General features: G+C 39.9%; 1 protein-coding gene across 1 annotated transcript in view; it reads right to left on the bottom strand.

Moving 5' to 3' along the window:
* Positions 1-12,472, bottom strand: part of CEP104 (centrosomal protein 104) — a 2,320,447-nt gene that overhangs the window by 481,007 nt on the left and 1,826,968 nt on the right. The gene's annotated exons all lie outside the window — the stretch shown is intronic.

The raw sequence follows: 12,472 nt of genomic DNA, 5'->3' as shown, positions 1-12,472 counted from the left end.
TAAATAAAGATGAAAATGGTAGCATCTATCAGAAATGGATTTAACGCAAAGCAACTCCTCTTTTACAGTATGCAACTCTTGCAGGTCATGGAACATCCACGTACTCCTCTTTTATCCATTAAAATAAATAAATAAAACTTTTTTGTTTAGTGTTCATAAGTTGAATAATTATTACAAAGACTTTGATTAGATCTACCTTATGCTTGGTTGAAAAGATTTTTTTAAGAAAGCAAAGAAAAGTAGTCATTCTAATTCACTTGTGTAATTTAAGTTTTTCAAATTGCAGTTTAAACTGTTATTCTGACTGACTGCAACATATTTTAGTTAAGATCAGCATGTACCACGCCTTGCCAAAAAGTGACCAAATACGTTTGACATAATTATATGCACAATGCATTTTTAGAACAGTTACCTTTCAAAAAAATGAAACTTAACGGTCCATATGACTACTATAAATAAATAACCAGGCAGAACTTGTGATGAATCTGGTGATGATATATCTGTCTGACATTAAATTAAAATGCTGCATTAGTAAAGTAAATTTATTTTATTTATATTTGTTTACCGGGATACTGCACTGATCAGTCATGACCAATTCCAGGCTCAGCCCAGGTGAAATAGAAAAAATTTCAGAAACAAAAAATACAAAAATGTAAGCAATAACACAGTAGTTCAGACTACTTACATAAAAAAAAACTTTGTATATACAGTCTAGTTAACAAACATAGAATGATGTACAAGATATACACACACACACACACACACACACATATATATATATATATATATATATATATATATATATATATATATACACACACACACACACACACACACGTGTGTATATATACACTCGGGTACCAACACCACCTTTTCCCAATGGTTCTTGGAATTCATAAATTCCAGCGCCCTGGATCAACTAATCCACTGTCCCACTAGGGGCTCAAATATCCTAGACCTGGTCATTACTAACATGGGAGATAGATGCTCCACACCAGTGGTCACCCCCCTCATTGGTCAGGTCTGACCATAAGCAAATCACCCTTGACATCCACATCCCACCCTCACCCCCCAGAAAGGAAACCTCCGTAAAAAACTTCTCCAAAGCCAACTTCATGCTACAAGTCAGAAGTGACAAACTTTATGACACCCAAGCAGACGGGATCTGAAAGTCAACTGCTGAATCCTACACTAAGGCACTGTACGAGCACATCCACTCGTGCATGAATCGTGCCATCCCAAATACAACCAAAAAAGGAAGCCAATCTGGTGGTCCCTGCCATAAACAAACTATACAACAGAAGGGAGAAACTGTTGCAGAAAAGAGGAAAATCCCAGGATGCAAAAAACTCCCCTAAGCCTCAGTACAAATCCCCTAAGCCTCAATAATAAGCTGAGATCCCTCTTAAAATCTTCCAAAGCTAGTTACGAAAATAAAATTGCCAAAGATTCCAAAGACAACCACAAGGCATTCTGTAGTTATGTCAATAATCTAAATGGCAATGCTCAGATCTGCTTTGAGATACAACAGAATGGCATTAAATATACTGATCCCAAGGATATTGCCAATATCCTGGCAGATCGATTTAGTGCCAACTTCACCCCCCTCTCACCCCCTAAAGGGCCCACCTCAATACTGAAAGATTGCCAAATTCCGGTAATCACGGCCACACAGGTAGAAACCGCACTCTCCAAAACTAAGAATACAGCATCCATGGGACCAGATGACATCCCAGCTGTGTACTACATGAACTAAAAAATGAATTGGCACCTCACCTAAGTGTCATGTTTAATCATAACCTCACCTCAGGCTTCGTGCCCACTGAGTGGCGCACAGCTACAGTTATCCCACTTCACAAGGATGATCCACTTTGGATCCTGGGAACTACCATCCCATCAGTCTGACGAGCCTGATCTGCAAGGGCATGGAATGCATTATCATGGAACTTATAAAAAAAGACACTGGCAACCTTCAAACACTAGACCCCACCCAGTTTGGGTTTCTGAAGGGCCAATCTTGTCTCCTGAACCTGATTAACTTAATCGAATCAGTCTTCAGAGCTGTGGAGGAGGGTAAGATGGTCCACACAGCCTAACTGGACCTTGCCAAGGCCTTCGACACCATCCTCCACTCTGGAATCACAAATAAACTTACTAAGCTGGGCATAACTCCCTACGTCACTTGGTGGGTTGCCAACTGGCTTACTGACAGATCCCAGACTGTAAAAGTAGCCGACTCCAAATCCAGCTCCAGACAAGTGACAAGTGGAGTATCCCAGGGTTCAGTCCTGGGACCGCTCTTGTTTGGCATCTACTTCTCTGAAGTACAGGCCAACACTAAAGGACTCTGGCTAACAATGTTCGCAGATGACTGCAAACTGGGAGCCATTATTGAATCCCCAAATGATGTAGATATTCTACAAAAGGGCCTTACAGAAACAGATGCTTGGTGCCACAGCCATGGGCTCAAGCTTAATGCCAAGAAATGTACAGTTATCCCCTTTCGGAAAAAACATGTATCCATTCATTACCACATAGGTGGCAGTACACTAAACACCGAAAGTGTGATGACAGACTTAGGGATACAGGTGGACAGTGGTCTCACCTTCGATAATCATATCGCCACAACAGTCAGGAAATCCTTCTATGTGGCACACCTCATCACTAAGGGCTTTTCATCCAGAAAAAAGGAGGTCATTGTACTCATCCCTCATTAGACCCATTATAGAGTACAACACCTCACAAGACATCTGCAACAGCTGGAAGGGCCACAGAAATACCTCAATAAAAGAATCACAGGCCTAAAGTAGATGCCCTATGCTGACCATCTAAAAAAACTCCAAATATACTCTGTGGCATATCGTCTACTCAGAGGCAGTCTCTGCTTAACATACAAGGTCCAGCTGTTGGACATGCTCCACTTAAAGAAATCCCAATCCCTCAGAGCCACACACTCCAGGGATGTAAACTTTGTCATCACAATGAACAAAACATGCTGGAGGGATAGGTTTCTGACCCAGAGATTTCCCAAATTCTGGAAAAGACTGCCCATACATGTCAAGCAGAGCACCTCCTTGGCCCTCTTCAAAAGGAACCTTGACGACTGGATGGGAGATAGGAAATTCACCCCGGGGATCATGTCAATCTCCCTGCTAGACAGGGGTCCAGGGAAGTAAATATTGTGGGAAGAAATATCCAGGGAATTGTTATGGATAGGCTTGTATAGGCCCTAGGGCCGATAGCTTAGTACCAACCTATGAACCTATATATATATATATATATATATATATATATATATATATATATATATATACATATATATACATATATATATATATATATATATATATAAAGTTTCTAAAGTGAGTCACTCTTCAGTGAAACAATGAAACTTGAGAGATAAGAGACTCGGAAAGGAGACAGGTTAGGTGACATGTCCCATTAAAACAGTATGAAGAACTAAATATCTTCTCATCTGGGAGAAAGCATCAAACCTTTTAGTCTGTTAATACTCAAAGTATAAACTTCAGACCCAACATTTAGACCTGAGCTAGTAAAGTACAAGAAAGTACCACATACTGCTCCAAGTATAAATTGGATATAAAAACCTGCTGTTTTAAAGAAGGGTTAATATGGAAGACACATTCTACCTTAGTGCTGTTGTTTGGCACCAGAACTTCTAAATGGATTGCACTGCAGAAAAATTAATCACAGATGTAGTTGCCAGGGCAGCTGCTAGCTATAATTGAGATTATTACTTTCAGTGGAAACACTACAGCCCACATAATTACTCTAATTCTCCCTGGTGTGTAATAACAGTCAGATGAGAATACATAAACTAAGATAATGAAAACATTTTAGAACTCATTCGTGTACTAATGCTGTGGTCATTTATGAGCAGTCCCTTTCGTCCAAGGACTAGCTGTAACAAATATGTGCATTATCTCTCATCAGGAGTCTTGTCTGTCAAGTGTCAAGCTTTCATACACAGACAAAGGGAAACAATCTTATATATACAAATTAGTCTGTTTCCCTTTCTCCTTGATTGTGTGATCTCTGAGTTAGTGTATATGTAAATAAAAGAGAGTTACTGAATGTGTTTCTTTGTCAGCCAGTGAATGCAGACGTGGGAAAGGTACACTACAGCTAGTGTAACGGGAAACAGGACTTTCGCCTATACTGATGGTTTTGACAACTGAGACCTAACTTATTGGCAGCCAGCTGTGCAGCCAACAATAAGATGGGTGAGACTCAGTTGCTCCATTGCATTTAGAATGAAAATCAGCATATTGATTTCTGCATATCAGTGGTCAACCTTTCACTTATATGCAAAATGTTATGTGTAAACAATAAATTAAGAACAAATGTCACAGCTGATTAGCTAATATTTCAAAAACCTTCATTTGCCAGTCCATTCTTATAAAGAGTGATATTTTTGTTATTTGTTAGTTAACAGATGAGACTCAAGTAGTAATACCCAACAGGGTAGGCAGTTTCAGTTTCTGCAAGGCTGCCCGGAGATTTTTTAAAGCTTAATGTCACAAGTGTAATACCTCCTGCCTCTTATGTGTTCCAGTATCGACTGAAACTGCTCATACTTTAGAATAATACTATTATGCTCAGAAAACAGTACGTGTGAATTATGCAAAATTGTTCCTCAGTCATTTACTGCACTAAGTATTACCACTATTCTTTATTAAGTAAAAATAGGTCAGAAAAGAAACTGATATTCAGGAGACACAGTTTCGTGCACACTAAAATCTGCCATCTCTTAGTCAGACTGAACTGTACCTTAGCTAGTACAGTCACAGTGATGGCAGACTTTGTAAGCACCAGTGGGGGGATAATGTCACACTTAATTCTCTGGAATTGAAATCAACACAAGCATACGACACAGCCAGTGGAGTGGGATCATGTGGGAACTTCTCTTCATGACAGACTAAACAGAAAGGGACTTCTCTGTCCACAGACCCAAATTAAAATATGACTAAAACTTGTATCTATCAGTTAACTTCAAACTTAACAAAACACAAAGTTTTAAGTTGCTGCCATATAATTCTAAGTAATGGCTAACCACAGGAGTTAGTGAATCACTTTTATTTTACAAATATTAGTATTTCTCAGCTTAAGTGCTTTCGTCTTACAAAAAGACTTCATCAGAACCACTGATCCAAAGTAAATTGCCCTATTTGTCACCTTAAGTTGTGTTATTACGTCATTTATTCAAACATTTAAAGTATCCCATACATCCTAAGACTCCTGTAAACTATACTATACATAAATTTAATCTTAAACACAGTTTCAGTGCTATGCTTTCTGTAAAAAAAAAAAAAAATACATTAACATAAACCATCATGTTGGTAAAATGAAGTATTCAGGAGTATGGATTAAAAAGAATTTGGTTATGGCAGCTAAGAATATGTAGAAAGAGACTAAACAAAAGATAATACAAAAACTGATAAACTGGAAGCTCTTGCTTTTGGATATGGACAGTGAGATACAAACAGTGAAAATGTTTTTAATCCCTTTAGTTTTATACACAGGTCAGGCATATTTTTATCAACCAGAAAAGTTGTGGACAGTAATTAATAAAGAGTTAAATGATTTTACTTGGTGGGGGAAAAGAGTCAAGTGAGATAGGTTGATCCTCCAAATAGAACAAGGAGGTTTAGGATTACCTGATTTGAAGAGATATTTTACAGCTACACAGTTAAAACTCTCATACATACCACAAGCAGACGCTACACTGCAATGTGGAAATGGAGGATGATAAAGTAGGGGGTAATTCAAGAAATAATGAGAGTGGGAATTTTGATGCAGATCTTTATGGAGCTCCTCTCCCTATTAATCTCCAGTCACCATTCAAATCAAAATTATCTTCATGCTATAATAAAATGTCCAGGTTTGCCACAGGATCCAAATCTTCCACTCATCACTGCAACTCCCTTCATGCCCTAACCTGGTTGGAACTCCCAAACTACCTGACTTTCATTGAACTTACAACAGCGCATAAGCTCATTTTCAAACCCTCTATCATTCTCTCTCCTCTAACCTAAAAATGCACTAACCACATAGAACACGAAGATCCACAAATCACAATCTCCTAGAACTTTACAAACCTGTACGTTCTCCAGGGCAACTCTTATTATCTTACTCCCTTGCCAGGTCATGGAATTCACTTCCTCCTCACATTGGAACTACCCAGAATCTCTCTACCTTTAAGACCTTACTCCACTCATCTCTCCTCTCTCTGGGAATGCTCCTGCTCTCACCCCACCTGAAGCCTTCTACCCTTTTTACCCCTTTCTATTCTCAAATTCAACCATTGTATGTCTATTTCTAGTTTAATTTGTTCAATTTTACTGTCCCCATATATGATGTACTACTTGAATTTTTGTTTCTTTATTATTGTAAATACTGTATTTGAATTTTTATTGTGAATACAGTAAATACTGTTTTCTGTTTGGAGTTTTTCTCCCGGGCCTCCATTGAAAATGGGCTCACCTAGGACCAATGGAGTTTCCTGGTTAACAAATTGCAAATAAATTAATTAATAAATAATCCTTAAGGAGAATAACAACGATCATATAAAATATTATATTCATAAAGTAGCAGAAAGCATACTAACAACTAAGCCAACACTGGAATGGAGAAAGGAGATTCTGCTGATAGGGATGACTGCAATTAGGGGTACAGAGAATAGACAAGAGGGGCTGGAATCTTCTGGGAGAAGCTGACAAAGTAACCAAGGTATTGGGAACAAATAATTAGAGAAGGAAAGGTAACAGAATGGGAAGTGGCCAAGAAGACATTTGGACTGCAGGCTAACAATGATTGCCTTCCCTATCAGGGATTAATATCAGAGTACAGACAAAGAGAAAGAGATAGGGGAATCCTAAATGAAAGACCTACACTGGTTGAGTTTTTAAATGAATCTAAAACAGAAGCTGCTTTTAAAAAATGAATCATTAGTAGAGCATATACAATATTGCACAATAACTATAGGAATCAATCAAAATAAGTCAGAGAAGATTGGGGAGAAAGCTTAGATATGCAATTCACAAAGAAATAATGGGAGGACATATGTAAGTCTGTGAATATGGCTGTCAGTTTGGGACTTTTGTTTCTATTGGGAGGGTAAAACTTAAATATTCAAAGGTGTAGATAGTTTAGTGTGTTAGTATTAAGTTAATAGGTTTTAGGGGGGTATTGGGGGTGTATCTTTTTTTTTTGAGGGCTTTCAATAAAACAAAAAGTTTTATAAGATATGACATAGGCTCAAACGGATATGACAAGAAACAACTGTATAATGTTTCAACCTGCCAAACACTGTGTGCATGTAACACAAAAGCTGGAACTAGATATTTAACAAAAAGAAGTTATACATAAAAGGTGGGAATAATAAGTTTTTAATACAATGATGCTTTCTGTAAGTGAACTATATTAAAAATATAGTGTGCAAATGGCTATGTTACAGGAGAAACACTTAGAAAGAACTGAATATGTGAATTTGATAAAGAAAGGGTTTTCAGGATGGTTACTCAGTGGAATACCTGAAACAAAGGAAAAAGAAATACTTATATTAATCACAAGAGGAGCTCCAACAGTGATAGAAGAAGATAAAAAAGATAATAAAGGCAGATTTGTAGTGCTAAGGGGCTACTGGCAAGGGAGGAGGATTACACTGGCACGTATTTACATTCCACCTAAAACTGCTATAATGGAACTTAAGAAAATTCTGGGAGAAATAATCAGTTTTTCAGTGAGGAATATTAATTATAGGTGGGGACTGGAATTTGATTTTCAGCAGTGAAGATGTGTCTTGGAGCCTAGAAGGGAGAATATAACAAAGGAGAGTAGATGTTTAAAGAAGTTTATGAAAATACTTAGCATGGAAGATGCAAAGTCAGTAACAGGAGTTTGGAATGATTTTGCATATTATTCCCCAAGATGTAAAAACTCGGCTAGGCTAGACAGAATTTACGTTTCACGTGAACATGTTTATTTATTTAAAGGTCTTGATACTCACCCAATAACTATTTCAGATCATGGTCCAATAACAGCTAAAATAAAAGCAAAGGATAATGAAATAAAAATGAGACATTGGCACTTTCCCACCTATCTGTTGAAAAGAGAGGAATTTAAGGAATGGGTAATGGAGATTATTCAGGAGCTGTTAGAAAGGATAGAAATTTCTTCTGAAAATATAACTAGGGAGTGGGATAAAAATAAGGTGGAGTTTCAAAATAAGCTATGGTTAAGAAGTAACAAGAATTATTTAGAGGGACTGACAAATGTTAAAGTATGGCAAAAAAGGGGGAATCTCACAGAACATGAAGAGGATCAATTGCAGAATGGTAGACAGAAAAGGAATAGTTGTGTAAGAACCATAACCTTAGATGTCGTTCTCTTCCATGTTGCAGTATTCATAACAGTAGGTAGGGTTGCTGCCTGCAGCACCTGACATCCGGCCAGTATACCAAAGTCTTTGGAGGTGGGGGTACATGGTGTCAGAGCCATAAACCGACGTAGGCCATAAAAGTGACGTCTGCACATACCCCCTTCAGAATGGACTGCCGCACACAGTAGTACCCTTGTCAAGTAAGAAGAGGAGATATCAAAAAAGTATTTCAGACTCGCATGTAGGACCAGACCAGGGTGTGCATAAAAGGCCTGTGTCTGTTGCTGAGGTTACCTGGATGGGGGACAATGTCCCCCCAGGAAATAACATGTGAAAAAGTATGGAGAGAAAACAAGAGGGGGTAGGAGGGAGGGACTGAATACTGCAACATGGAAGAGAAAGACATCTAAGATTATGGTAAGTTCTTACACAACCATTCTATGTCCTTCTATTCTCATGTTGCAGTAATCATAACAGTAGGGAGAGTACTAGAGTTGTTAGGTATGAGGCTGGGTAGAAGGATGTGGTCCTTGGTCAATGAGACCTTGAAGGATAGATCTGGCAAAGGCAGTTCTAGCCCTGGAGACCAACTCTAATTTGTAATGCTTGGTAAAAGTATGAACTGATGGCCAAGTAGCTGCTTCTAGGATAGAGCGTAGTCTACCCCTTTAAAAAAGGCAACTGAGGAGGCAGCTACTCTGGTGGAATGGGCTTTAACATTCCCAGATAAAACTTTGCCATGAAGGGAATAACATGTACAGATGGTCTTGGAGATCCAAGAAGATATAATCTGTTTAGAGACTACCTTTCCTAAAGCCCTTGGGTGAAAGGAGATGAACAGTTGGTCAGATTTCCTGATAGGTTTGGATTTGTGTAGGTAATACTTAAGTTGTCTGTGGATGTCTAGGAATGTAGAGTCCTTTCTGAGGAATTCTGAGGTTAAGGGTAGAAAACAGGGAAGTTAATGGTCTGATTTAGTGAGAGCTCATTAACCAACTTAGGTATGAAGGAAGGATTAGTCCTAAGAGAGACTTTGTCCTTATGGAAGATAAGGTAAGGAGGAATGGCCATTAGGGCTTGTATTTCTGATACCCTCCTGGCAGATGTGAGAGCCACCAGCACAACTGTTTTCACGGTACATAGTTTGAGGGATGCTGAGTGTGCTGTCTCAAAAGGTGGTAATGTAAGTTTCTCAAGTACAAAATTTAAGTCCCAAGGTGGCAGTATAGGTTTGCGAGGGGGTCTGATGTAGAGGACCCCTTCAAAATAGCTTAACTTCCAATCTGGTTGCCAAAGGAGGAGTCAAGGGCAGGCAAGCTGAAATGGCAGACAAGTGGACCTTAACTGAAGAATACTTTAGTCCTAAATGAAGTAGCTCACACAAGTAAGAAAGGACCATAGGTACAGGAATGAGAAAAGGGTCCTGGTTATTATTTTGACACCATCTGGAGTATCTTTTCCAATTTGATACATAGTTTCTCCTTGTGCTAGGCTTCCTGGCCTCCTGCAGAACATTGAGTACATCCTCGGAGTATAGATGTCTGAAGGGGATTAGAACCCTATCACCCATAAGGTTGGTCACCTGAGGGTGCACTTAGGATCCCCTGTCCTGTGTGAGTAGGTCTAATCGGTGGGGTAACCTGTGATGATTGCCCTTAGCTAAAAGTAGAGAAGGGGAAACCAATGCTGTCTTTCCCAAAAGGGGTCACCAGCAAGATTTTTGGTTTGTCCCTCTGAATCTTCAGAAGGACCTTCTGAATTAGTGTGAAGGGGGGAAGACATAGAGATATATCCCTGCCCAAGAAAAAGAGAGGGCATCAACCTTCCAAGCTTGAGGATTTGGATTCCTGGAGTGGTAAGCACTAGGTAACCTATCTACCACATAAGGAGTGGTTCTGGCCCAGAAATTGTAGTTACTGGCCGTTTGGGCAGTTTTTCCATCTCTCTCAACTTTCTGATTTAAAAGCCGGCATTTGCACTTGTTTCCTCCCTTTCCTGTAACTAGTTTAGTCCAGATACAGATTCTTAGTTTTAACACTTGAATTTGCTTATTCGTGATCAGCACTTGTTCAGAACTTGTTGTAAGCACTAAATAACCTACTAATTACTACAGCACTCAACCTTCCTCATTACCTAGAGGAAAACAGTTTTGGTACTTACTTTCCTCAGTTGCTTAGAGAAAAACAGCTCTTGACTCACTTTTCTCACTTATCTAGTGGAAAATAGTTATTTATTCAGGCATGTTCAAGGGTCAGCTCCCAGTGTTCTCTCCTGTCTCTCTGATGAATCTGGGCATCTTGGGGCAATGTAGAAATTGCCTCATGTACACAGACAACCGTCTCCTCCTACCACCCAACACTACAACTTGTGAGAGATGCACTTATCTAGCCAAACTGGAGGTAAAGCTCTCACCAACCAAGACTGAAGTTGACAGTCAAGAGGAGAAGGTAAACATTTGCACCACACCACACTCATCACACAGTCTCACTAAATATACACCACCAAAATCCACACATAGAAACACAAAACCATTCATGGAGGCTCTCAATAATAATCTGCTCAAACAACAGAGACCTCCAAAGCAGAAATGCAAGCAACCTCCACCCCCCAACACAACCCAAATGACACACAGCCAGCAGACTCAGTTTGCCACTCAACCACAGTCAATAAGGCAAAACAACGTACCCAACACACTAGTCATAGGTGACTCTATGGTCAGGCACACTGATGTCCCACTCCCCAGGCTAAACAAGGAGAAGGTTACTGTCAGCTGCCTGTCAGGTGCCAGGATCCGCCACATAACCCATGCACTCAGGTCACTCCACAGCAAGTACAAATATGACACTGTCATTGTCCATGTTGGTGTGAACGACCTGAGATGTACCTCCCTGGACTACAAGAAAAGAGACATGGAAGAGCTCTCTGATCTTGTAGCCCAAGCAGGTATGACCCTAGCCCTGAGTAGCATTCTGCCATCACCCAGAATGATGCCGCAGTACAAGGACAAAATGATTGACTTCAACAATTGGTTAAGCTTCTGGTGTCATTCTAAAGGGATCCAGTATCTGTCTGCCTGGGATGACATGATCGACAGACCATGATGCTTTGCCAGAGATGGCCTGCACCTGTCACCCCTGGGATTCCGGATACTGGCTAAGGTTCTTGCCGCCCCTATAGTGCCTTTTTTAGGCAAGGTTCAAATGACAAATTCACCACCGTAACAGGAACAGGCAAGCAAAAACTGAGGGTGATGCTACTGAATGCTAGAAGTCTAAATCTCAAAATGCACTTACTCGAAGCACTCCTTAAAATAGAGAACATAGATATCTGTGCAGTGACTGAGACCTGGTTCAAGGCTCCAGAGAGCACCCCTGCACTACCAGGCTATAACTCATACCACACTTTTCGGCCATGTAACCAGGACCAGAACACCAAAGGCGGAGGTGTGTCCATATTCATTAAGGATATCCACACCTCCAGGCTAGTTGCTCAGCATAATGCAGCCCAGGTTATTCAAGTGCAACTAACTCTGGGCAAAACTGCAATCCAAATTGTAGCTTGCTATAGATCCCCCACCATGCCCCAGGATTCCCATTCCTCTTTTCTTGATGTATTTGAAAATATTAGGGTTCAACCAAACACCCTAATAATGGGCGATTTCAACTACCCCACCATTAACTGGGAAAACTACTCATGTACCAACTCCTTCATTCAACGCTTTCTGGAATTCATAAACTCCAATGCCCTGGATCAACTTATCCACACCCCAACCAGGGGCAACAATATCCTAGATCTAGTCATTACCAACATGAGTGACCGGTGTTCCACACCTGAAGTCAACGCCTCATTGGTCCGATCCGACCATAAGCTAATTACCCTAGATATCCACATCCTGTCCCTACCCCCCATTAAGGAAACCATGGTAAAAAATTTCTCCAAAGCCAACTTCATGCTTCTTAAGACAGAAGTGGTGAACTTCAAGACACCCATGCAGATGGACAATACAGTTATGACTACTGAATCCTACACAATTTCACTTTATACGCACTTACACGAGTGCATGGATCGTGC

This window comes from Protopterus annectens, chromosome 2.part1 (genome assembly GCF_019279795.1).
Source record: "Protopterus annectens isolate FY-2018-M chromosome 2.part1, PAN1.0, whole genome shotgun sequence".
Taxonomy (NCBI): Eukaryota; Metazoa; Chordata; order Ceratodontiformes; family Protopteridae; genus Protopterus; species Protopterus annectens.
The sequence above is the reverse complement of the archived record's forward strand: the minus strand, read 5'-3'. Positions and strand labels throughout refer to the sequence as shown.